Source organism: Macaca thibetana, chromosome 7, assembly GCF_024542745.1.
Source record: "Macaca thibetana thibetana isolate TM-01 chromosome 7, ASM2454274v1, whole genome shotgun sequence".
In the NCBI taxonomy this organism is placed as follows: Eukaryota; Metazoa; Chordata; class Mammalia; order Primates; family Cercopithecidae; genus Macaca; species Macaca thibetana.
The window spans coordinates 49440310-49468231 of NC_065584.1; the positions used below are offsets into that span (position 1 = coordinate 49440310).

A 27922-nucleotide genomic window follows, 5' to 3' on the forward strand; every position below is an offset into this window, starting at 1 on the left:
CTGGGCACTGATTGGTGAATTGAGGGGTCAGGAAGAGCAGTTCGGCACGAGGATTGGCGGCGGAGTGTCCCATGGAAACGGAACCCAGAATTGCAGCCAGGGGCTTGCACGGGGGCGGGGCAGGGTCTTTCCAAGGCGCCTGCGCTAAACCAGGTTCTCGGCGCCATTTTGTCTCGGCAGCGGTCGCCGTAGCTCCATCGCATTTTATGTTTCTGGCAAGAAGGGAACGGAGTTTTCATCCGGTAGATTGGTTTTTGTGCGTCCGTCCTCCACCGTTTCCTCCAGGACAGCACCTAGTCTTGGCCGGAGGAGTCTCAGAGCTGTCAGAAAGGTCAGTTGGAGGCTATGGTTGTCCGATTGACTGGGGGGGATGGCGCAGCCCTAGCGGCACCGGCACCGGAAGTGAAGGGGCCGCAGGAAGCCATGGTAAAAGTTCTCCCTGCGGCGGGGTGGGGAGAAGGGGCGGGATGAATGGGGGCGAGGCTTCCTCTCCCGCCGAGAGAAAGAGGTGGAGGAGAGGCAAACGTCTTTCTTGGCGGTGCTTTTTCGGGCTTTCGAGAATGTGAGAGATTTTCTGAATTCTGCCTCTGTCTGAGCAGTCTTTTCTGTCTTTGGAAGTGCATTTTGGATACTTGCCATATTCTCCACCTGATTGGCACAAACTATGGGAGTCTCCTTAGTTAAGACAGGTCAGAAGTGATTCTTAGAAACATTCTGCATGGGTAGAGGTTTCCGCGTGCTCCTCACGCGAAAAAGCTATGAGGAAACTGGAGAAAGCGCTGGCTTTTTGGATGCTGAGGAATTTACTTGCCAGCACAGACGGTGCTTCTGTGACCTTAGACAAGCGTCTGTGTCACTCTGCGCGAGGCTTATGCTGCTTTTTGAAAGGAAAGATTGGTTGTGCAGGGACTGAAAACATCTTAAAAGGACGTCCCCGATAAGATAGACGTTGGTCTTGTTCTGTTACCATTTTGTATTCTGTTAAACGAAACATATTTTTAAATAGTGGAATTGGAGTATAAATTGGCTAGTTGTTTTATAGAATGGAGTAATTTTTTAAATGTGACATAGCGTCCGTAATCCACGTGGACTAAGATTTCTCAGTAAGAAAACAACTAAGCAGAATCAGTTTTTTATTCGTAACAGTGATTTTGCTCAAAAGTATTCATAAAAAAGTGAAAGGCATGTTGGCATTTCTAGTGAGTGACCTAGTCATACTGGATAGATCCCAATAGTTACCCTCAGTACCTCTGTTTTAAACCCTGCCGCTGTATTGGTGGGGCCCAAGACTAGAAAATGATTGTGTGACTTAACAGTGACTGGGTTTTTTGGCAGTCGTGCTGAAAAAAAACAGAACATCTCGGTGATTACTGAGGTGAGTCATAATGTCTAAAAATCCTTAGAATTGCGGGAGGACCACCTGGAAAAACTTTATGTGGATTAGTAAAGGAATACTAGAATGGAAAAAAGGGTAGTTGAAAGATGTTTTGTTAGGTCAGATTCAAATGAGTCTGTAATTAGCTTCCTGGTGTAATATTTTAGAATGAAATCGCAAAATTAGGACATCTTTATGGACTTGTTTACCCATTTTCGTGGTTCTTATTTCTGGACTTTGAAGTACCTAATGTTTTTATCATAAAACATTATGCGTATTTTTGAGATTTCCCCCCGCCCCCGCCTATTTAAAAATTTCTTATATAGAAAAGATCTTGTAAATAGGAGTGTTTAGGAGTGAAGCAGGTTTTTTGGTTTTGTTTTGTTTTGTTTTTGAGACAGAGTCTCTCTGTCATCCAGGCTGGAGTGCAGTGGCGCAATCTCGTAGGAGTGAAGTTTTTTAAAAGAGCTTATAAAACAATGTATTACTGAACTTTTTAGAGGGTAAGAATCTATAATTCCACTATCAAAGTCTAAACTGTTATTATGGAATCCAAATAATGCATGGACATTTGGAAATTACTAAAAAGCCCAAAGAAGAATACAAAAATCTTTTCCTTCCACCAAAAGGTAGTTACAGTTTTTACTATAGTTAAATATTATACAAAAGGATTTGTCTTTTTTGTGTTGTTTTACAAAATAGTCTAGTTTTGTTCATGTTCTTACCATTATTTTTCTTTATCGAAAACATTGGGAACATTGGAAATATTTTATCGTAAAGCATCTTTTATGTCTTCGTAGTGTGTTGTGGGATAAATATACCGTAATTTATGTAACCTGTTTACCTGTATATAATGGCAGAAATATGTCAGCGAATATCCTTGTACATGTTTTGCAAAATATTGTCTTAGAAAGTCATTGCAAAAGTAATCGTGGTTTTTGCATTATTGGAGTTTGCCATTTGATGTTGGACTACATTGTTAAATAAATGTGGTTATGTTATATATCATTTTAATGGGCATTTCTTGCTTTGTTTTTTTGGTAATGACTTACTACTTGCTGTTCATTTTATTTTATTTTATTTTATTTTAGGGACAGTTGCGCTCTGTCACCAGGCTGGAGTCAGTGGCGCAGTCTCGGCTCACTGCAACCTCCTTCTCCCGGGTTCAAGCGATTCTCCTGCCTCAGCCTCCTGAGTAGTTGAGACTGCAGGCACGTGCCCCCACACCGGCTGATTTTTTGTATTTTTAGTAGAGAAGGGGCTTCACCATGTTAGCCACGATAGTGTCGATCTCTTGACCTCATGGTCTGCCCGCCTCAGCCTCCTAGAGTGCTGGGATTACAGGTGTGAGCCACGTGCCCAGCCTTCATGTTTATTTTAGATTATGAAAATGATGTTAGACAAAAAAAAAATTGGAGCAGTTTTCTTATTTGAGTTAAAAATGGGTTGTAAAACAACAAGAAACACCGTATCAGCAATGCATGTGGCTCAGGAACTGTTAACGTACAGTGCAGTGGTGGTTCAAGGTTGGTTGGTTGGTTGGTTTGTTTTGAGATGGAGTCTTGCTCTTTCAGGCTGGAGTGCAGTGGCATGATCTTGGCTCGCTGCAACCTCCACCTCCTGGGTTCAAGCCGTTCTCCTGCCTCAGGCTCCCTAGTCGCTGGGATTACAAGTCCGCACCACCATGCCCAGCTAATTTTTGTGTTTTTAGTAGAGACGGGGTTTCACCATCTTGGCCAGGCTGGTCTCGAACCCCTGACCTCGTGATCCACCTGCCTTGGCCTTCCAAAGTGCTGAGATTACAGGCTTGAGCCACTGTGCCCGGCCGGTTCAAGAAAGTTTGCAAAGGGGAGGAGAGTCTTGAAAATTAGGAGCATAGTGACTGGTCGCCAGAAGTTAATAACTACCAGTTGAGAGCAATCAGCGAAGCTGATCCTCTTACAACTACTTGAGATGTTGCCATAAATAACTCAATGTGGACCATTCTACAGTCCTTCGGCATTTAAAGTAAATTGAAAAGTGAAAAAGCTCGATAAGTGGGTGCCTCATGAACTGACTGAAAAAAAAAATCATTGTTTTGAAGTGTCGTTTTCCCTTATGTTACACAACAACAAACCATTTCTTGGTCGGATGTTGATGTGCGAGAAAAAATGGATTTTATATGACAACCGGTGATGGCCAGCTCAGTGGATGGACTGAGAAGATGCTCCAAAGCCAGTCTTGCACCAAAAAAAGGTCATGGTCACTGTTCTGTGGTCTGCTGCTGGTCTGATCCACTATAGCATTCTGAATCCCGGGGAAACCATTACATCTGAGAAGTATGCTCAGCAAATCGATGAGATGCACCAAAAACTGCAATGCTTGCAGTCAGCATTGGTCAACAGAAAGAGGCCCACTTCTTCACAATGCCCTTCCGCATATTGCACAACCAGTGCTTCAAAAGTTGAACAAATCGGACTGTGACATTTTGCCTCATCCACCATATTCACCTGACCTCTCTCCAACTACCACTTCTTCAAGCATTGCCACACCTTTTTGCAGGGAAAACACTTCCACACTAGCAGGATGCAGAAAATGCTTTCCAAGAGTTCGTCAAATCCTAAAGCATGGAATTCTACACTACAGGAATAAACAAACTTAAAAGTGTGTTGGTTATAATGGTTTCTATTTTGATTAATAAAGATGTGTTTGAGCCTATTTATAATGATTTAAAATTCACAGTCCGAAACCGCAATTATTTTTGCCTGAACGTAAATGCTGAATTTTAGATGCTGAAATTTCTGGGCATCTAAATCTTCTTTCACATCCGTGATTATTTTTGGAATAAACTCCCAGAGGTGGAAATACGAGGCTGAAGGCCTGGTGTGGTGGCTGAAGCCTGTAATCCCAGCACTTTGGGAGACTGAGGTGGGCAGATGGCTTGAGCCCAGGAGTTTGGGACAACATGGTGAAACCTCATCTCTACAGGCAGTGCAAGAAACCAGCCAGCATGGTGGCATGCACCTGTGTTCACCGTTAACCGAGAGGCTGAGGTGGGATGATCACCTGAGTCCAAGAAATCAAGGCTCCAGTGAACCATGATTGTGCCACTGAACTCCAGCCTGGGCGACGGTGAGACTTCGTCTCAAATATATATGTGTGTATATATGTGTGTGTTTGTATGTATGTATGTATTACATGTATATTTATATGAAGGGGTTATGTATTTAAGGCTAGGGATGCTTGTATAGTCCATCAGAAAGCTTTTCTTCTTACTGCACTTACATTTATTGTCCTTTTTGTTCCTGCCTCCCCTCCCTTTCCTCAAAATTTCTGGTTTTTCTTTAGCTTTATTTCTGAACATTTTATCTTTGTTCAAGTAGAAATAATTGGCTGGACGTGGTGGCTCATGCCTGTAATCCCAACATTTTGGGAGGCCGAGGCAGGCAGATCACCTGAGGTCAAGAGTTCAAGACCAGCCTGACCAACATGGAGAAACCCCGTCTCTACTAAAAATACAAAGTTAGCTGGACGTGGTGGTGCATGCCTGTAATCCCAGCTAATTGGGAGGCTGAGGCAGGAGAATCCCTTGAACCTGGGAGATGGAGGTTGCGGTTAGCTGAGATCGTGGTATTGTACTCCAGCCTGGGCAACAAGAGCAAAACTCGGTCTCAAAAAATAATAATAATCACAGTCCTTAAGTGACACATATCATAAAATATATGAGAATTTTTCTTGGACCCTAGGAGTGATTTTTTTTTTTTACTTTAATTTTTTTTTCACTTTAGGTGAGCATTTGTACAGTGAAGCATTTTGTTACACAGAAGTGATGTTTAGGAATACTAACAAATTATTTCCATGGTCTAGTTAGTTGAGTTTAACTACTTTCTGTTTCCCTGTAGTCTTCTCTAAAGTTTCCCCTTCTTGTGTGTATTCTTTCTCTCAGTGCTTTTGTAGCCAATAGGACCCTCTGTACTTGTGCCTCACCACACTTACTTTGCATTTGTTTGACTTTTCCCAAATTTGAAACTCTGTTTCCAGAAAGCAGCAACTGTTTTATTTAATCACTGTTATGTTCCCCCACCTAATAGGTGCTCTGTTATAGATATTTCTTCTAAATCTGTATGCACATTTGTATGCAAAATGTGAAATAAGCCAACTTAACATCTTTTGTTTTCTTGGGATTTTTTCTTCTACTTCTTTTTGTTTGGTTTTGTTTTGTTTTTGAGACAGGATCTTATTCTGTCACCCAGGCTGGAATGCAATGGCACGATCATAGCTCATTACAGCCTCAAACTCATAGGTTCAAGGGATCCTCCTAGTTTGGCCTCCTGAGTAGCTGGAACTACAGGTGTGTGCCATCAGGCCCGGCTAAATTTTTTGTTTTTTCGGTAGAGATGGGGTTTTGTTAGTTGCCCAGACTTGTTTTTTCACCATAACAATAATTCTTTCTTGAAAATTAATGTATCATAGATGCTGTCTTAACCTTTAAATTTTAAAATATTCCAAATACTTAGCTTTAATACCAAATTGATTTGTAATTGTTAATAAAATGTAGACTTAGAGGACCATTAAGAATGTATCATGCTCGCTTTGGCAGTTCATCTCCTAAAATTGGAATCATACAGAGATTAGCATGGTCTCAGTGCAAGGATGACATAAGAAGCATTCCATCTAAAAATAAAAAAAGCGAAGAATGTATCAGAGTATTAGTTTCTTCAGACTTCTTTTTATTCTCCAATCCCTTTTTAAGTATTTTATAATATTTTAATGGTAACTATGGACGAATATTAGTAATTAGGAGACAATGTCTTGGGTATAAATGAATGAAATTATGATGTAATTGTATTTTTGTAACCTATTAGTTAAATGAGCCTAAACTAATAGGAGTCATAATTATCAACTTTTTAATGTTCGTGCGACATAAAGCTATATTTATATTTAAGAGTTTGAAGAGAATACATAATTAGCTTCCCAGTGTGGTATTTTAGACCGAAATCTCAAAGTTAGCACATCCTTATGGATTTGTCTGCCCATTCGTGTGGTTTCCAGTTTTAAGTTCTTGATAATTTTATCACAGAACCCCATGAACATGTGTGTAATTTTTTTTTTTAACCAATCTTACCAAGGAGAGTGTTTAGGAGGGAAGCAAATTTGTGTGTGTGGTTTTTTTTAATCAACACTCGGTATTCTGAATGTCCGAGATATAACATACTCAAAATTTTAAAAAAGTCTTTTGTTTTTTAGAATAAGGCTGATTTTATGGGAAAATTAAGCAAGGTGTTCCTTGAAAAACCTGAATCTGCGATCTGTTTATGGTAAGTAATTTTACTTAGCTCCTCTTAGGTAATCAAGACCGGTCGTGTTGCTCGTGTGTGTGTGTGCGTGCGTATCTGTGTATCTTTTGAAAATGATAGCCGGGCACGGTGGGTAATGCCTGTAATCCCAGCACTTTGGGAGGCAGAGGCGGGCAGATCACCGAAGATCAGGAATTTGAGACCACCCTGACCAACAAGGTGAAACCCCATCTATACTAAAAGTACAAAATCAGCTGGGCGTGGTAGCACATACCTGTAAACCCCAGCTACCCGGGAGGCTGAGGCAGGAGAATCACTTGAACTCGGGAGGTGGAGGTTGCAATGAGCTTAGATCGCGCCACTGTACTCCATCCTGGGCAACAAGAGTGAGACTCTGTCTCAAAAGAAAAAAGCGTAGAATTTGTTCAACTGTGCAGTTGTTTCTGTACATATATTGAGAAGTGGAAATGATTGCTGTGTTGAACGTAGCAGCTTTCCTAAAGATTTAGTTATTTTATGGAAAGTTACGTAATTTACTTCTTTGTAACCAAAGCAGAATTTGCGATTTTTATTTTTTTTTTGCCCTGTTCAATTTTTTTTTATTTTTTGAGACAGGGTCTCACTGTGTTGCCCAGGCTCGAGTGCAGTGGCATGATCTTGGCTCACCACAACCTCCGCCTCCTGGGTTCAAGCGATTCTCCTGCCTCAGCCTCCTGGATAGCTGGTACTACAGGTGCACACCACCATTGCCAGCTAATTTTTGTACTTCTGATAGAGACTGGTTTCACCACATTGGCTAGGCTGCTCTCGAACTCCTGACCTTGTGATTCACCCACCTCGCCTCCCAAAGTGCTGGGATTACAGGGGTGAGCCACCACGCCCGGCACCCTGTTAGATTTATCTGCTGATTTTATGGCCACATGGAGTCATAGATAATGGTTCATATAATTCAAACTGGAATGACAGCGTATTTTAGGATTCGGATTCAAGCAGATATGCGTTAGATAATGGCTTTCCTAAAAGGATCTGTGCTCCAGGGGCTTAAGATCAATAAAAGGGAGAATGTAATTACACATGTGGAAAGTTAATCTAAGTAGTTATTTCAAAAGATGTAAGCAATCTATATAACCTTATGTATAGATTTAAATGGCACTTGATAATAGATTTGTCAAAGTTCTGTATACAGTCAGATCCAGTGGTTCTTTTAAAACAGACAAATTGCTTTAGAAAGCAGAGCAGAAAGAAATTTATAATGGTTATTAAAGGCTTTTCAAGGGTAGTAAGATATAATATGTAAAATTAGAAATAAAGAAGACATTCTATTTGGATGAAAGGTTGTGAGCAAGAATATAAGGAAATCTGTATTTGGGACAGAGGGTAAACCAGCTCAGAAAGTATGACTGGGTGAAGATTATGTAGGGAAAATTGTATGTGGCCAGCCTACCCATGTTTCTAGGGTTAGCTGCACATCAGAATCCAATGGGGTATTACAAGGTTCTAGAGGGTCTTGGAAGATTGGGTGTAAGCAGAAATTGACTATTATTTTTGTTTTGTCTTATTTCAAATTTTACAAATTATAATGGAACTAAACAAAATAAAATGCAGCCAGGCGTGGTGGCTCACACCTGTAATCCCAGCACTTTGGAAGGCCAAGGTGGGCAGATTGCTTGAGGCCAGGAGTTCAAGACTAGCCTGGCCAACATGGTGAAACCTCATTTCTACTAAAACTACAAAATTCAGCCTGGTGTGGTGGCACGTGACTGTAATCCTAGCTACTCGGGCGGCTGAGGCAGGAGAACCTGGGAGGTGGAAGTTGCAGTGAGCCGAGATTGCACCACTACACTCCAGCCTGTGCAACAGAGTGAGACTGTCTCAAAAGAAAAAAGAAATCACTTTTAATGCCACTCTAAGAGATTTTTAAAATATCCTTCCTGCTTGTCTATATGTATTTTCTTTAGTCTTAGTTTTTAGTTTTCTTTGTTCCTTTAACGTTATAACAAGCATTCAGTGTAATGGACAGCCTCTATAATGACTTTAATGTCTGAAAATATTCCATCAAGCTTTTTTATCCTTTTCATTTTTCTATTGCATGACTATGTAGGTTTTATAGTCCTTCAGTGTTGTGCTTCAGTTACCTTCTTCATGCATAGAGTATTTTCTCTTTTGGACTGTTCTTTTAGTACATTTAAAAAGTCATTGTATGGGCCGGGCGCGGTGGCTCAAGCCTGTAATCCCAGCACTTTGGGAGGCCGAGACAGGCGGATCACGAGGTCAGGAGATCGAGACCATCCTGGCTAACACAGTGAAACCCCGTCTCTACTAAAATACAAAAAAAATTAGCCGGGTGAAGTGGCGGGCGCCTGTACTCCCAGCTACTCGGGAGGCTGAGGCAGGAGAATGGCGTGAACACGGGAGGCGGGGCTTGCAGTGAGCTGAGATCCAGCCACTGCACTCCAGCCTGGGCAACAGAACCAGACTCTGTCTCAAAAAAAAAAAAAAAAAAAAAAAAAAAAAGTCATTGTATGAACATTTTTATGACTCTTGAAACATTGCTGTGTTGTTCAAGCTGGTTATAATAATTTACACTATCACCCTCCCTGTGAGTTTAGCTAGTGACATTGAGTAATCTGTAATTGCCATTTTTACTAATTTAATATGTGCAAAATATATTGAGCTCTTTTTTTCTTTGTAGGGTTTTTGTTGTGAATTAGTGAAATGGGACCTTGTTCTGTGATTTTACTTACTGATTCTTTTACAGGTTGTCTATTCACAGTTCTAATTATGTATTAGAATCTAGATATTTTATTTCTTAATTGTTTGAGTTTATTATATAATAGTGGTAACTTGCACATATTTTTCCATGCAGATTTCCCTTTTAATTTTAGTTACTTTTGCTGAGAGTTTTTGAATAGACACAGAAAGGCATGGCATAAACAAAATACAGTGTTGGAAAATTATTTAGAAACACTGCCCAATGTAACTGAAGAAATGACACAGGAATTGGAAGTGGGGAGACAAGATACTGTTGAAGTGGTATCAGCATGAGATCACACTAGAGTAGGGTCTGGAGAGAGAAAGGAATAGGTGAGCAAGGAATTGTTTTTGGGGAAGGAAAACTTGACAGCGTTTGATCTTTGATTATAGAGGTAAAGAAGAAAGAAAACACAACACACTCAAGATTTAAGAAAGAGGGAACAGGCAGTACCATTCACTGATTTGGCAAGTCAAGAAAAGCCGCTGGTTGGTGAAGAAGATGAAATCTGTTTTAAACATGCTAGTTAGAGCTTGAAATGTCGGTAAGCATTTATTCTTCGTTTTATCAAAATCTTTATGGGTTCCTCAATTGGGACAACGCATTAAACTGGACCTTACATTGTTTCTACATGGTGACTTTTAATTCCATTCTATTAGACTTAAGTGTAACTGATACTGCAGTTCAACTTGAATTAAGAAAAAATAGGCCGGGCGCGGTGGCTCAAGCCTGTAATCCCAGCACTTTGGGAGGCCCAGGCGGGCAGATCACGAGGTCAGGAGATCGAGACCATCCTGGCTAACACGGGGAAACCCCGTCTCTACTAAAAAATACAAAAAACCTAGCTGGGCGAGGTGGCGGGCACCTGTAGTCCCAGCTACTTGGGAGGCTGAGGCAGGAGAATGGCGTAAACCCAGGAGGCAGAGCTTGCAGTGAGCTGAGATCCGGCCACTGCACTCCAGCCTGGGCGACAGAGTGAGACTCTGTCTCAAAAAAAAAAAAAAAAAAAAATAAGTTCAGGAAAACCAGATGATTCTCAGATTAAGGAGAGATTTTTCATTATTGAAAAAATACAGTTTTGTGAGAACATACATTTTTTTGCACCAAAATAAATTCATACTAACTTGTTATAACATGTCTGAACAGGATCTAGTTTGAGGCACTAAGAAGTTTAGGACATCAGTTTGCAAAGATCCCCTATCAGGGCAGAATCAATTCTGCTAAAATTGTAGCAAGGACAAACATCAAATTGATGGTGAAAGTTGTGATGTGGAAGAATGCCGAAATCATTGATATTTTACAAGTACTTTATGGGGACAATGCCTCCAAAGAAATCAGTAGCAGTTTACAAATGCATAACTAGTTTAAGACGAAGCAAAGTTTTAGATGAAGCCTACAGCAGCAGACCAATCACATCAGTTTGCAAGGGAAAAGTTAATCTTGTTTATGCTAACATCTCAATTGCTTTAGCTTACACAATTTTGATGGAAAAATTAAATTTGAGCAAAACTTTCCACTCAGTGGATGCCACAACTGTACGCCCAGATCTGCTGAAGAGCAAAGCTTTCAGTGGAAATTTAAACAATTGTGAATAAGACCCTAAAGGATTTCTTTGAAGAATTGTAACAAGAAATAGAACACGGCTTTACCATTACACCTCTGAAGACAAAGCACAGTCAAAGCAATGGCCACCAAGAGGTGGAAGTGGTCCAGTCAGAGCAAAAGCAGGCTGGTCAAGAGCAAGGGTCAAGGCAAAACAGGTTTTTGGAATGCTCAAATCATTTTGCTTGTTGACTTTCTGGAGGGCCAAAGAACAACAATATCTGCTTATGAGAGTGTTTTGTTGAAAAAATTAGCCAAAGCTTTAGCAGGAAAACACCTGAGAGAGCTTCACCAAAGTGTACTCTACCCCAACAATGCAGCCAAGGCCCTTTGTCAAACTAGGGCAGTTTTGCAAGAATTTTGATGGGAAATCGTGAGACATCTACGTTGCAGTTCTGATTTGGCTCCCTCTGACTTCTTTGATTCCTAATCTTAACAGTTTTTTTTTAAGGACACCCGTTTTTCTTCAGTTAGTGTAAAAAAGACTGCATTGACATAGCTAAATTCCCAGGACCCTCAGTTCTTTAGGAATGGACTGAATGACTGTTATTATTGCTTATAAAAGTGTCTTGATTTGATGGAGCTTATGTTGAGAAGTAAACTTCATGTTTTTTATCATTCTGTTTTTCCACAAATTTTTTGAAGTCCCTTCATATATGTATGTTTTAAAAGGGCTCAAATATATAGAGTGAAATATGTTTTCCCCTCTTCCTGAGTGGACTAATTTTTGTGTATTCTGTTTTAGTTTATTTTTAAAATAATACCTAGAGGGAACAGATATGTTTATGGAACATGAATGTTTAGCCAAGATTCCTTATCTGAAATCCAGGTAAAGGTGTTAAGTGTCTTGTTTTTAGAAATCACTTTTGTTTCAACAAAATGTTCAGTATAAGAAATTACTTTTAATAATTACATGAAAACATGCAGTAGGTGGACTTTTGAGCTAACTCTGGAGAAAGAGCTGGATTTCACCAGTTAGCCTCCTGTGGATCTGCCACCACCATCACCCTCCCACCCCACCTCCACTGCCTTTTTTCCCAAGACTTTTTAAAAAATGTTTTATTGGCCGGGCACGGCACTTTGGGAGGCTGAGGCGGGCGGATCACGTGAGGTTGGGAGTTTGAGACCAGCCTGACCAACATGGAGAAACCCCATCTCTACTAAAAATACAAAATTAGCCTGGCGTGTTGGTGCATACCTGTATGTAATCCCAGTTACTCTGGAGGCTGAGGCAGGAGAACTGCTTGAATCTGGGAGGCAGAGGTTGTGGTGAGCCGAGATCGTGCCATTGTACTCCAGCCTGGCCAACAAGAGCAAAACTCCATCTTAAAAAAAAAAAAAAAAAAAAAAAAATGGCCGGACGTGATGTCTCACACCTGTAATCCCAGCACTTTGGGAGGCCGAGGTAGGCGGATCACCTGAGGTCAGGAGTTCAAGACCAGCCTGGCCAACATGGTGAAACCGCATCTCTACTAAAAGTACAAAACTTAGCAGGGTGTGGTGGTGGGCGGCTGTAATCCCAGCTACTTGGAAGGCTGAGGCAGCAGAATTGCTTGAACCCAGGAGGCGGAAGTTGTAGTGAGCCGAGATGGCAGCACTACATTCCAGCCTGGGCAATGGAGCAAGACTCTGTCTCAAAAAAAAAAAAAAAAGGTTTTATTTGCTGCTCTCTTTCCTGATTTTGTTTTAGGAAAAAGTCAGTCTTTTACATTATCAATTACATACCAATCACAATATTAAATACATATATATATTTTTTGATTCCACTTTTTAGTCTGCTTTTATAAAACTTTTTTGGAGCTTTCCTTTTGGGATAGTATGTGAGCTTATGAAATTTGAGCTACTTTTTTATATTTATCAAGACAATCTTTGATTTGATTTAAATAGGTACTTAAAATTTTTTCGCCGGGCGCGGTGGCTCACGCCTGTAATCCCAGCACTTTGGGAGGCCGAGGCGGGCGGATCACAAGGTCAGGAGATCGAAACCACGGTGAAACCCCGTCTCTACTAAAAATACAAAAAATTAGCCGGGCGCGGTTGTGGGCGCCTGTAGTCCCAGCTACTCGGGAGGCTGAGGCAGGAGAATGGCGTGAACCCGGGAGGCGGAGCTTGCAGTGAGCCGAGATCGCGCCACTGCACTCCAGCCTGGGCGACAGAGCCAGACTCCGTCTCAAAAAAAAAAAAAAAAAAAAAAAATTTTTTCCATTGTAGTGCTAGCTTTGAGTTACAAAGATACCTGTTTTCAGATTCAGGAACAAATTAGTATATTTAGAAACCTAACATTTGTGCATCAGTTTACAACATTCTGACTTTTTAATGAATGTGTGGTTATGTGTATGTTTTTATTGCTTCACTTTTTATCTCTTGCCTTTGACACCTTTTATTCTAATAAAAAATGTATTTGCTTAGAAGCATTCAGAATGTCAGCAAAACAGCTGCAACTCTTTTTTTTTTTTTTTTTTTTTTTTTTTTTGCAATTGCAGAGTGGTATTCAGTTAACAGAACAACAATTATTTTGTATAAGCCACATCAGAGACAACTGAAGATGAAAAAACTACCATCCCCGTGTATAACTAATTTGTGCTGTGCACCAACAAGAACCTGCTTTAAATGTCCATGCCAATTTACAACCCCCATACTGTACTAGGCAAGTTTAGTGGCTACTGAAAATATCACCAGGACAGGGCTATGTAAAGACACATTTGGTAGTGTGTTAACTATACAAAAAATTAAAAATTTTACACAGCCTTACATTTCAGAGTTTTTCTTTGAAAGGAGTGAGTTGTGTATGGGGAGGTAAATGCTTTATAGACAAAAAAAAAGGCCGGGCGCGGTGGCTCAAGCCTGTAATCCCAGCACTTTGGGAGGCCGAGGCGGGTGGATCACAAGGTCAGGAGATCGAGACTATCCTGGCTAACATGGTGAAACCCCGTCTCTACTAAAAATACAAAAAACTAGCCGGGCGTGGTGGCAGGCGCCTGTAGTCTCAGCTACTTGGGAGGCTGAGGTGGGAGAAAGGCGTGAACCCGGGAGGCGGAGCTTGCAGTGAGCCGAGATCACGCCACTGCACTCCAGCCTGGGAGACACAGCGAGACTCTGTCTCAAAAAAAAAAAAAAAAAAAAAAAAAACTGCACTAAAACCAGCGTATTCATCATCATCCTCTTCATCTTCCTCCTCCTCATTTTGCTCTTCATTTTCCTCATCTTTCTCTTCTTTTTCTTGCTTTTTTCAGCCTTGGCATCTCCCTTTTTCTCTGCATCAGGTTTTCCTTTAGGTTAATATGCAGCAATATCCTTTCTGTATTTTTCCTTCAGCTTTGCAACCTTCTTTTCATAAGGCCGTTTTGTCATCTGCAGCAGTGTTAGTCCACATAACTCCCAGTTTCTTCGCAACATCACCAATGGACAGGCCAGGATGTTCTCCTTTGATTTTTGAGCGATACTCAGAACAGAACAGGAAAAAGGCTGAAGGGAGGGGGAGGCCTTTTGGGTGCATTGGGATCCGTGAACTTCTTTTTTGTCTCCTGTTTAGGGGGAATATAGGTTTTCATTTCCCTTTCATAACGGACCTTGTCTGCCTTTGTCATATTTTCAAATTTTCTTTTCTCTTTAGCAGACATGGTCTTCCACCTCCCAGAGCGCTTGTTAGAAAACTCTTTGAGAAGTTTACTGAAGCATTTGGGTGGTGCTTCTTATGCTCCTCCCGACAAGTTTGCACGAAAAATGCATATGACAACATTTTGTCTCTCGTCGTCTTAGGATATCCTTTATCCATGTTTAGTTGTTTTTCCTCAGCGAGGCACAGAGTCACCCATTGCCTGTTTGGCTCTCACCTGACACCTTTTATTTTTTTAAGGATTCTTAAGTCATTTAGGTTACTTGGTAGGATTTAGGTTTTTCCTGTGCCCCCATAAGAATGATAACTTTAAAAATTATGCCAGGATAGCAAAGAAGATAATTCTAGCTTTAGAATGTGTAGGTATGGCCAGGATTTTTGTGAGGAGGGGTGATTTAGAGCAAATTTCTTATTCTCCTTGCCTCATCTGTAACATGGGGATAATAATAGATCTGACCTGACAAGGTTGGAATTAGTATTACACGGTAAACACATGTAAAGTGCTTAGAGTGGTGCCAAATATTTAGGAAGTACCTCATGGATATGAGGTGGTGATGGTAGCGTATGTAATACTCTTACATGCATATCATTCCAAGAGAGTTTTAAATGTATACATTTATTGCATTGATATACAGAAATTAAGGATCTAGACTCTCGTTGATTCTGAGACCCTCCTAAAGATCATATCCACCTCTCTCCAACCTTATTTTTCACTACTTCCCTTCAAGCATCATATGCAGCAGTCGCATTCAACTACCATGGTTCTCTTGTACAAGCCATGTTTTCTCATTTACTTTGGTTCATGTTGTTCTCACCAATTTGAATGTTATCCCATCTCCATGTGTTCAAATGCTATCTTTTAAGTGAAGTTTTCTGATAGTTCCATAGGTAGAACTATGGTAATCATGTAGGTAATCATCATGTGAAGTTCATATGTTTCCTGTTACATGATGATTTACCACTTTCTGTATTGCACTTCAGCCTTTTGTTAACGTCTCTTTTACTGTGTTATGTAATCTTTACAGGCAGAAAACTGTACCTTTTTCTTCTTTGTAGGTTTAGAACCTAACATAGGCCTTGGGATTTAGTAGGCATTCATTTGTGTAATGAAAATTTATAAAAGGTATCAAAAGCTAAAAGGTCATATTTAATGGACAAATGCATGCCAGTAAAAATGTGTTTTGTCAGTGTTTCTACGTTCAGGAATGTCCTGGCCAGTCACTCAAAATGAAATCTTTTTTAAAAAAAAGATTGTATCTGTAAATAACCACCAGAGAATTGTTTTTCTGCTTCTTGTTACCTCATTTTTCACAGATCTTCCTAATAATTATCAGTGGTACAAATCTGGGAAAAGTTCATCCAGGGCTGAGGATTCGTCATGTGCCAGTAGTGGGATAGATAAGCCACGTGGTTCAATAAATTGTTGAACCCATAATCTCACCCTCCAAATACTTTTTTTTTTTTTAATCACAATACCATAATGCCTTTAGGTGTGAATCTAGGTATAGCCTGAGAATAGGAACTGGATGAGATATTTCATGAGGACACTTGATCCTTGCTGTGATATTGCTAAGGGTGTGGCATCATGATTTGGAAGAAATGAGAATGGCAGGAATTGGGGAGATAAGTTAAAATATCAGGCTCGTAGTAGGCATTCATAGAGTTAAAGCAGTAGTTGTGTGCGCTTAGCTCCAAAATTCTCAGAATTTTTACAGTAATTCAACAGGACATTGGATTGAATAAGCACTCTAATACTGAAACACTGGATTTGAAAACCGGATGTTATGTGTTCTAATCATAAGCCTTTTACTCTTTAGCTGTGACCTGGGATACATCACTGCTTTTGCTTTTAGAGAGTGAGGGTCATTGGGCTGGGTATTTACAGCTCTTAGTATTTTAGGGTTGCAATCTAGTACCGTATTTTTAAAACAAGAATTCTGAGCTTCTAATATCTACCTGTTCCCTGCAAGGTTAACTTTTTTAATAAACCCTGAGAATCAGAAGTCTTAGACATTTACTTGATAATTTTAGCATTTGAGGAATTGGCTAACGTTCCTAGAATCAAATTCCGACAGAAACTTTAATGGCCCCTCTGTCTCACTGTTTTATTTAACAAGAGTTCTGATTGCTTTCATTGGTTGGTTAAAACAGATTATTTCAAGTAATAGCCACACTGATTAAGTTCATTATGGTGACATTTCATTAATGTCATTATAGTGACATTTCAGTTTTATATATGTGTCTATGCTGCCCACACACAAAAGTACTACAGTGTGATTCAGTATTTTCTTCTGTAGTTCATTTGTATAAAAAATTAGATGTGGGACCGGGCGTGGTGGCTCATGCCTGTAATCCCAGTACTTTGGGAGGCTGAGGCGTGCAGATCACGAGGTCAGGAGATTGAGACCATCCTGGTCAACACGGTGAAACCCCGTATCTTTACTAAAAAATACAAAAAATTAGCCAGGCATGGTGGCGGGTGCCTGTAGTCCCAGCTACTTGGGAGGCTGAGGCAGGAGAATGGCGTGAACCCAGGAGGCAGAGCTTGCGGTGAGCCAAGATCGTGCCACTGCACTCCACCCTGGGTGACAGAGTGAGACTCCGTCTCAAAAAAAAAAAAAAAAAAATATGTGATGCTGAGCTCAGTGGCTCACGCCTGTAATCCCAGCATTTGGGGAGGCCAAGATGGGTGGATCACAAGGTCAGAAGTTAGAGACCAGCCTGGCCAATATGGTGAAACCCCGTCCCTACTAAAAATACAAAAATTAGCCGGGTGTGGTGGCGCACATCTGTAGTCCCAGCCACTTGGGAAGCTGAGGCAGAAGAATCGCTTGAACCCAGGATGTGGAGGTTGCAGTGAGCCAAGATCACACCACTGCACTCCAGCCTGGGTACAGAGCAAGACGCCATCTCCAAAAAAAAAAATCTGATGTGATCCACAGAAGTGGTTTCATGACTTACTGTGGGTCTCAACCTGCTTTGGACGGGATGAGGAATCAACTAGATAAAGTTTTAAATTTGTTTGGTACTTTAACACTTTAACATTTGCTAGGCACTTAGATATACTACTACACTTATGTATGATAGCTTAAAAGTTAGATACAAATTAATCATTATCTGAAAAATTCCTAACAGCAGTGGGTTGAGTGGGAAAAAAGGCATGGAGGATGAATTCATGGTTTTTTTTTGTTTTTTTTGTTTTCCTTTTTGTTGGCTTTTGTTAAGTTTAATATATTATTGAGTCTGCCAGTTCAAACAGCCCACTTAGGGATCTTAAGGATTTGTATTTATTTACATTTAGGGTTACCTCAAATCCTGTGGCAAGCAAAAAAATAAAAATAAATCCCCAATTATTTCCCTCAAATCAAACCAGAATTGTTACTGTTTCTCAAAAAAATCTTAGTTCCTTAGTCTATATATGCATTCATAAAGCTCCTTCCAGTGTTTGTATAATTTTGGTGGCCTAGATCTTGGTCAGATGGGACAGGGAGGGGGATTTTTGTATGAAGGAATATAACAAAAAAAAAAAAGGCACCAATTTCTTGTTTCTTATTCCTCTGTGTATCATGTGATACTGCTTTTAAGGCCTTAGAATTGCCAAGGTCTTGGTAACCCAAGGCAAACTTGCTGTTTTCCTCTCAAATTTGAAGAACTAGTTCTGCATTTTGTTAATCATGAAGAACTAGTCTGTTACCAGCAAATACTTAAGCCACAAAACTTGCTTCTCTCTGCTGCTGTGTACTTCCTGTTTTGTCAGATTTCCATTTAGGGAAAAGAATGGATTTTATGCTAGCCTAGCTTCTTCTGAAATTCAGCTTGGAAGCTGTCCAGATATCTGGGTCGGGTGGTGGGGGAGAATGGCATGTCTTGTCTACATATGATGTCATTTGTCAGAAAGATTCATTTGGCTGCTTATCATGAAAGAGGGTTGCCAGGAAGGAAGAGAAACTTTTTGCTGTCAGAACTGTTTAGTGTATGACTTGCCTACTTTGTGGCTTGCCTTTAGGCTTTCCATGTCAAATGTGTTTGAGGTTATGAATGAATTATTATATTGCCTATGAAGGAAGGATCTATGTTCATTTCTAGTAGACTTTTATTCCAGAAATATGTAAGAACTGCATTTAGCCACATTTGCTTCACTTACAGAAGAGACAGGTCAAAGGTTAGGTGGTAATTAGAACTGGGCTACATTGTAAATGTTGAATATCTTTTGGGGGAAAGTTACAGTAAAACCATTTTAAGAATCTTTTGCAGCTAAAATAGTAAATATAACATCTAATTATAAATGATGAATTTTCTGTCAGTTTTTATCCTATGAAATGAAATTCCAATTAGTTGTTAATAGAATGTGTAAATAGCATGTGCTTTCAGTGTAATCCTGAATCCTATTAATATTGCTGGTAACGAAATACTGTTTTGCAATGGTGGAACCAAAGCTCTTCTATAAAATTCTCTTTGACCAAATTGTCCTGGTCTGCATTAAGTCAGAGCTAATTTTCTCTTTTTTGACTTGTCGGTAAAATATGAAAGATGCTTTTCAATCCCTGACCATTAGTGAACAGTTACAGAATTTCTTCCTTATTGGTACCCTGGCTCTTTGTTCACTCACATGTTGGAAATGTTCTCCTAACATCTGTACCTTGTCTTTTTTGTGAGCTGATGTTGAATTGTAAAATATTTGGAACCATCCCTGTAAATTTTCTGCCAGGTTCTTCCCTCCCCTTCTCCCCAACCCCCCGCTCTTTTTTTCATCTAGGGGTATGTATGCTGCTATTTCCGAGACATACAGTTCTTACACAATCATGAAAAAAACTTTTCCTAAATAGCCATCATCCCCCACTGCTTCATCCCCCATTTTGCTTTCTAAGTGTCATCTCTTTTTTTTTTTTTTTTTTTTTTTTTGAGATGGAGTCTTGCTCTGTTGCCCAGGCTGGAATGCAGTGGCGCAATCTCGGCTCACTGCAACCTCTGCCTCCCAGGTTCAAGTGATTCTCCTGCCTCAGCCTCCCGAGTAGTTGGGATTTCAGGTGCCTGCCACCATGCCTGGGTAATTTTTGTATTTTTAGTAGAGATGGAATTTCAACGTTGGCCAGGCTGGTCTCGAACTCCTCACCTCAGGTGACCAACCCACCTTGGTCTTCCAAAGTGCTGGGATTACAGGCGTGAGCCATTGCACCCAGCCCTAAGTGTCATCTCTTTAAAAGTAACCTTTTCTGTTACCCTGTTCTCCTTTTAGTAACCTGTTTCCAAATCAGTGATTCTCAAATTTTAGAGTGTTAATAAGAATTACATCAGGTACTTATTCAAAGTACATATTCCTGGGTCCCTCTTCATACCTAGTGAATTCAAATCTGTAGCATTCTGACTTAGGTGATCTTTGAACCACACTTTGAGAAAGTTGTCTGTTGCATGCATTCCCACTATCATGTAAATTCTGTCCTTCATATTTTTACATAGTCTACTTTGTTTTAATTACTGGCATCTCAGAAGTATTTTGCTCCTAATTATTGATATGCTTTGTTTTTCTCCTGAATTCACTCATTGGAGGGGTCTTCCACTAGGTGTCCAGGAAATGTTATTCCCTTCCATATTTGTCAGAATTTATGTCCTCTCCTTCCCAAAGCACATGTTTGTAGTTCAGTTATAGACATACAAGTATATGTGTATACACATCTTTTTTATTTTTTTTGAGACAGGATCTCACTGTGTCACCCAGGCTGGAGTGCAGTGGCACCACCTTGGCTCACTGCAAGTTCTGCCTCCCGAGTTCAAACAATTCGGCTGCTTCAGCCTCCCAAGTAGCTGGGACTACAGGCACAGGCCACCATGCCTGGCTAATTTGTGTATTTTTAGCAGAGAAGGGGTTTCACTGTGTTGGCCAGTCTGGTCTCAAACTGCTGAAGGCAAGTGATCCTTCGGCCTCCCAAAGTGTTAGGATTACAGGCGGGAGTCACTGTGCCCGGCCTGTATACACGTTTAATAGACCTTGCCAGTGATTTTTAGTATCTGCTTTTCTCACTAGGGAAAGAACTATATCTTAACTTCTTAAATTTTAATCTTCCTTGGTGATGTGATACATTGTAGGCATCCAAATGTTTGCTTGAATTTTTACTGCTATCACTTGGCTGCTGCTGACACTCAAACCAGTCAAACCTACTAAATATCATATATTACTATCTTTATGTCTGTAATTTTCCTTACCATTTCCTTTTCTCTAAATTAACAGAATTTTTTTGGTGCTATCTTAAGAATAATTCCCTTATATTAATCTTGAATCCCATTGGCTTTTCCTGAAAAAAAAAATTAACTCCCATTTCCACATGGATCTTACAGCCTTTGGCTTTTCCTGAAAAATATTAACTCCCATTTCCACATGGATCTTACAGTTCAACTCTTTATTTACAAGAATTTTTCTCAAAACTTTGTGATTCCATGTAGTAGAAATCAAATATAAGTCCAAATGATATACTTCAAAGACAAACCCAAGATACATGAGTAAGGAATCCTGCTCATCAGCTATCTTTATATGTTAACCACATTATACTAGTATTTATTTCAAAGAGATGTATGGACTGGAAGGATACACTTTAATAGAGTACCCCTTGAAGGGGTTGAGTGGTCAAAGAAGGAATATTACTTTTATTTGTAATGTTTTAATATTTATATGAGGGACACTAAATATATAGGTACACATGAACATACCACATAACTTAAGTACATACATTGCAAAAACAATGGAGGCTGGCAGTGACTCACACCTGTAATTGCAACACTTTGGGAGGCCAGGGTGGGAGGATCACTTGTCAGGAGCTTGAGATCAGCCTGGACAATATAGGGAGAGCCTGTTTCTTCAGAAATTTAAAAAATTAGCCAGGCATGGTGGTACATGCCTGTGATTCCTGCTACTCGGGAGGCTGAGGTGAGAGGATAGCTTAAGCATGGAAGGTTGAGACTGCAGTGAGCTTTGATCCTGCCATTGTACTCCAGCCTGGCAACAGAGTGAGACCCTGTATCCAAAAAAAAGAGAGAAACCGTGGAAGCAAGCAAAAAAAAAGAAAATCCTAAAATAGTTACTCCGGTTTGTGGGAATATGGATGACTTTCTTCTTTGCCCTTTTTGTTATTTTATTTTTTGTTGTTGTTGTTCAGATGGAGTCTTACTCTGTTGCCCAGGCTGGAGTTCAGTGGCACGATCTTGCCTCTCTGCAACCTCCACCTCTTGGATTCAAGCAGTTCTCCTGTCTCAGTAGAGACGGGGTTTCACCTTGTTGGTCATGCTGGTCTCTACCTCTTGACCTTGTAATCTACCTGCCTCAGCCTCCCAAAGTGCTGGCATGACAGGCTTGAGCCACCACACCTGGCCTTGTTATCTTTTTTTTTTTTTACTTTATAGAGGCAAGGTCTTGCTATGGTGTCCAGGCTGGAGTGTAGTGGCTATTCACAGGCACTTACACAGCACACTGCAGCACTGCTCAAGCAATCCTCCCACCTCAGCGTCATGAGTAGCTGGGACCACAGTTGGACACCATCACACGGGTCTTTTGGGTTTTTTTTTCTTTACTTTTTTTTTTGTTGGTGATGTTTTAGTTTAAGCAGCAACATGTGAAAAGGTATCTTTTTAAAATTCACCTTAATTCAAAGGAGGGTAAGATATAATTTAGTGGTTTTATAAGGAAACAACTTCTCAGAATATTTTGTAAACTAAAGGGCAAGAATTGCGTTTTCTATTTCCTGTGTCCTTTAACAGTTCTAATAAGCAATTAATGTTTATTATGATTGAGGTATGCCAGGTGCAGTGGTTCATGCCTATAATCCCAGCACTTTGGGAGGCCAAGGTGGGTGGATCACCTGAGGTCAGGAGTTTGAAACCAGCCTGTCCCAACATGGTGAAACCCCGTCTCTACTAAAAATACAAAATTAGTCAAGTGTGGCGGTGCGTGCCTGCAATCCCAGCTGCTTTGGAGGCTGAGGCAGGAGATTGCTTGAACCCGGGAGGTAGAGGTTGCAGTGAACTGAGATCGCGCCATTGCACTCCAGCCTGGGCAATAACAGTGAAACTCGGTCTCAAAAAAAAAAAAACCGGCACAGTGGCTCACACCTGTAATCCCAGCACTTTGGGAGGTTGAGGCGGGCAGATCACAAGGTCAGAGTTTGAGACTAGCCTAGCTAACATGATGAAACCCCATCTCTTGTAAAAATTCAAAAATTAGCACCTGTAATCCCAGCTACTCGGGAGACTGAGGCAGGAGAATCGCTTGAACCCAGGAGGCCGAAGTTGCAGTGAGCCAAGATTGTGCCACTGCACTCCAGCCTGGGCAACAAGAGCGAATTCTGTCTTGGGGGAAAAAATACTGAGGTCTGTTTTTTGGATTAAAATGGAATGCTTTCCTCAAGACTGTAAAATTAGGTATTGTTACAAGTTTAAAGAATAGGTTTAGCCAATGTGATTATTGCAGTGTAATAAAAAGGATCCCAGGTGGCACACATGCTAGTGTGGTGTGCAGATGCTCAACTGAAGTGAAGGATAATGTGCGTTTCAACATTTTCTATATACTAGGCAGTTTTTCTTAAGTCTTGGTTTATTGTGATATAGTACAGTGAAATTTACTCTGTGTACGTATGATTCCATTAATATTAACAAATTTAAACAGTCTTATAGCTAAATACAATCAAGATAGAGAACATTTCCATCACTACAGGAAGTTGTTTTGTGCTAATTTAACAACTTCTACCCATGCTCATCCCCCCACTCCCACCCTGAGAACCACTGCTCTGTTTTTCTGATCATATAGTTTGACCTTTTCAAAAATGTCATACAATTGGAATCATATAGTGTGTGTGAATCACGTAGCCAAAGTTTTCATTTCACTTAGGTAAACACCTAGGAATAGGAGTGCTGGGTTATATGCTAAGTGTTAAACTTCCTAAGAAGCTGCCAAACTGTTTTCCAGAGCATCTGTACCATTTTCCTGTCCCACCAGCAATAAGGCATTCATTAGTCTACATACTCACCAATGCTAGTGTAGTCAGAAGGTATAGTTTTAATTGTTCACATTCTAACAGATGTAGAGTGGTATCTTGTCATGATTTTAATTTGCATTTTCCTAATGAGTATCTTTTCTCATGTATTTGTCATTCATGTATCTTCTTTAGTAAATTGTCTTACTGTTTTGCCCATTTTTAAAAGTTGAGTTTTCATATTGTTCAATTTTGAGAGTTCTTCGTATATTCTGGACACAAGTCCTTTGTCAGACATGTGATTTGCAAATATTTTCCCCCAGAGTTTTTCCGGTCTTGTCAGTCCCTTAATAGTGTTTTTAGGAAGGAGAGCAGCTGCTTTTAATTTTGATGAAGTTTGTCAATTGTTTTTCTTTTATGGATCGTGCTTTTGGTGTAGTATCTGAGAACTCTTTCTTAAACCAGTCACGTCTTCTGTTTTCTTTGAAGCGTTATAGGTTGAGGTACATTTTGGTCTATGATCACTTTTGAGCTACTTTTTATATATAGATAAGATATGGTTTGAAGTTGTGTTTGGGATTTTTTTTCTTCCTGCATATGAATGTTCAGTTGTTCCAGCACCGTTTGTTGAAAAAACACTATCCTTTCTCTATTAATTTACCGTTTTACTTTTGTCAGTTGATTGTATTTGTCGGTCTATTTTTAAACTCCATTCTATGTCTACATCATGAACTTTATAGTGAGTCTTGAAATTAGGTAGTGTGGGTCTTCTCTCTTGTTCTTTTCAAAATTGTTTTGGCTCTTCTAATTCCTTTACTTTTCCCACACAAATTTTAGAAACAGCTTATTGATTTCTGCCACTTTCCCCCAAAAAGCCTCTTGGGAATTTGACTAAGTTTACATCTAATCTAATAAATGATTTTGGAGAGAAGTGATATCTTAGCAATACAGTCTTTTCTGATGACACTTTCTGTTTTAGTTCTTTTTCTCATTTAATAATTTTCCAACATTAAAATCTTGGACAAATTTAGATTTATATCTGAATAATTCCAGTTTTGTTGCCATTTCAAATGGTACATAATCCTTATAGATGAGAAAATTAAGTAACTTCCCCAAGTCACACAATTATTAAATGACAAAGCCAGATTGAAATCTATGAGCTTATAAACTAATGTCTTGTTTTGAACTACAGTACTAGTTTTCTTAAATTGTTGTAAACTGGGGTAGAGAGGAAGCCCTAACGTCTTTTAAGAAAAATCCTGCTACTGTAATTCACAAAAGAATTGGTCCTTCCCACATTTATGTATTTTCAATGTTTTAGTTTTCCAGATCTGTTCAGATGATAAACCATGCTTTTTTTCTTCTTCTTGGAGACAGAATCTTGCTCTGTCACCTAAGCTGGAGTGTAGTGGTGTCATAGCTCACTACAGCCCTGAACTCCTGGGCTCAAGTGACCCTCCCGCCTCAGCCTCTTAAGTAGCTGGGACTACAGGCGCATGTCCACACCTGACTGACTTTTTTATTTTTTGTAGAGAAGGTCTCTCACTATGTTGCTTAGGCTGATCTTGAACTCCTGGGTTCAAGCGATCTTCCTGCTTCAGCTTCCCAATCTCACCTGTGTTGAGATTACAGGTGTGAGCCACCACACCCAGCCTCCATGCTCATCTTAATCTACAAGCCTTAGGTTGACACATTTCTGAATCAGTGTTTTTTAAACAGTATACCTTATCCAGCAATTAATCAGTATGATTTCAGTATGTGTACCTTTAGCATGTGAATAGTTTTTGTGCTCACCAGTTGAAATACAAGGACAGGATTTTTTTTTTTTTTTTTAAACAACTCTCAGTCTTGTGGCGGGGGTAGTGGTATATACTTTATTATAGTTAAGCCATAATAGATACCTGTGGTCAGTGGTAACAAAAAAAAAAAAAAAGCTATATTGGTTGGGGTTACAATAGCTGCATTTCATGTTTTGAAGTTCCTTTGATAGCTGGATATTTTTACAAAATGAGAATATTTGTAATCTCAATTTGCTGCTTCTCCTATGAAATGAAGAATATTCTAATGCTGAAATCTGTTAAACATTGATAACCTACAAGTTGATTTTCTTATTTTTTAGGTCTCTTTATGAATAAAGAAATAAAAGCAAATAGAATCTTATCAGATAAGTGCTTTTATAAGTCTAAATATATTTTATTCTTTGGAATCTCTAAAGCAAAACTTTTAAACTTTTTTTTTTTTTTTTTTTTTTTTTTAGGTACCAGCATCAAGATGATTTATGGTAATAAGGTGCTCAGTCTTTGCTTAAAATAAATTTTACATTTATCAAAGTAAAATGTACCAGCTTTTTATTTATTAATCCTGTTTAGTGTGTATGAAAATCACTTGGTGACTGGGCATGGTGGCTCATGCCTGTAATCCCAGCACTTTGGGAGGCTGAGGTGGACAGATAACAAGGTCAGGAATTTGAGACCAGCCTGGCTAATACAGTGAAACCCCATTAGCTGGGCGTGGTGGCAGGTGCCTGTAGTCCCAGCGACTTGGGAGGCTGAGGCAAGAGAATCTCTTCAACCCGTGAGGCAGAGGTTGCAGTGAGTTGAGATCACGTCACTGTACTTCAGCCTGAGTGACAGAGCGAGACGCCATCTCAGAAAAAGAAAATCACATCACTTGATTTTCTTTCTTTCCTAAGAGTTGAAGAGCTAGGTATGTCTGCTTACATTATGGCATCTATAGATGTCAACCCCCCCATTGGTTCTTTAAAACCAGTGTCTTTTAAAGAGGGTTTTAACTATGCTGGTGTGAATTTTAAGGATAGATTGAAAGAATAAAGATTCATGTGCCATTCATACTTTGGAACTTTGGGAAAGTATAGGAATGACCATAGATTGGCTTAGGGATAGTCAGTTTATCCGTCTGTAAATGGATCCAATTTAGTGTTGTTCCTGTATTTTTCTAAAACCGACCCTTGTGTCATTCACAATTAAATAGGAGTTGTGGCCAGGCCCGGTGGCTCACGCCTGTTATTTCAGCATTTTAGGAGGCTGAGGTGGGCAGACTGCTCAAGTCCAGGAGTTCAAGACCAGCCTGGGCAACATAGTGAGATGCCATCTCCACAAAAAATTTTTAAGTTAGCCAAGCATGATAATGCTTGCCTGTGGTCTGTGGTTCCAGCTACTCGGGAGGCTGAGGTGGGAGGATTGCTTGAGCCATATGCTCTAATATATTTTAAAATACGTATTTTTAAATATATTTTGAGTGTAATATATAGCAGATAATGTTACATAAAAGAAGCCATGATAATGACATATGACATTACTGGTTTTGAGTTGTTTGTGTAGTAGTTAGCTATTAATATTCAGGTATAATGATTTGCTATTTAAACTACACAAATGCTCAAAGTCCAGTGATACCCTGCACGCAAATTTCACTGGCTAGATTACCTTCTTAGGAAAGCATAACACTTGAATGGAGTGACACTGGCATGAGTCCACTAGAGGGTGTGTATACGTGGCCTGAGTTCAAATTGTTTGTTCCTGCTGTGAGTACTGATTTTCAGCTTCAAGTTATTCTTCTTGGCCACAGTGCTGTTTATTCCACTTAGTAACAGTTCTGTTTACAGAGCACTTTCACATAAATTGATTTTTAACATTAAAGCTGTCTGATGGTATTTTTTTTTTTTTTTTTTTGAGACGGAGTCTTGCTCTGTCGCCCAGGCTGGAGTGCACTGGCCGGATCTCGGCTCACTGCAAGCTCCGCCTCCTGGGTTCACACCATTCTCCTGCCTCAGCCTCCCGAGTAGCTGGGACTACAGGCGCCCGACACCTCGCCCGGCTAGTTTTTTTGTATTTTTTAGTAGAGACGGGGTTTCACCGTGTTAGCCAGAATGGTCTCGATCTCCTGACCTCGTGATCCGCCCGTCTCGGCCTCCCAAAGTGCTGGGATTACAGGCTTGAGCCACCGCGCCCGGCCGGTATTTTTGTTTTAATCTTTGGAGATCAAGAAATTTTTTTAGTGACAGAATAGGGACTTTATTGATCCTTAAATCCACCCCTCACCACAATGAAGGAAAAAAGCAAAAACATTCTTGGCTCATGCATTGAACTATCTTTCTTGAGAAGGGTCAGTTTTTGAAAAATGATCCAAAACTGAAACATCTTTCATCTTTATCACACCTAAAGATTAAAACCAGTTATTTCACTAAATATGAAAGTGGTAAACCGTATCAATTATTTGTCCACTAAGTTGGTAAGCCCAGGAGAATATGATCTGTAAATTCTAGTTGAGTGATGAAGATGGGGCTTTGAATTAATCTACAGTCTTGGAATTAATTCTGCAGCGTTT

The 27922-nt window shown here is 39.9% G+C and overlaps 1 long non-coding RNA gene across 3 annotated transcripts; it reads left to right on the forward strand.

Moving 5' to 3' along the window:
* Window positions 1-131: 131 nt before the first annotated feature.
* On the forward strand, window positions 132-27230 carry LOC126959927 (uncharacterized). 3 transcript variants are annotated; one of them, XR_007727674.1, is made up of 5 exons: window positions 132-331; window positions 2467-4018; window positions 4343-4486; window positions 6602-6672; window positions 25698-27230. It is a non-coding gene; the product is annotated as an uncharacterized LOC126959927 (long non-coding RNA). The 3 variants fall into 3 exon arrangements; XR_007727675.1 differs by having other exon boundaries at window positions 133-331; window positions 2467-2645; XR_007727673.1 differs by lacking the exons at window positions 2467-4018; window positions 4343-4486 and having other exon boundaries at window positions 138-331.
* Window positions 27231-27922: the final 692 nt, after the last annotated feature.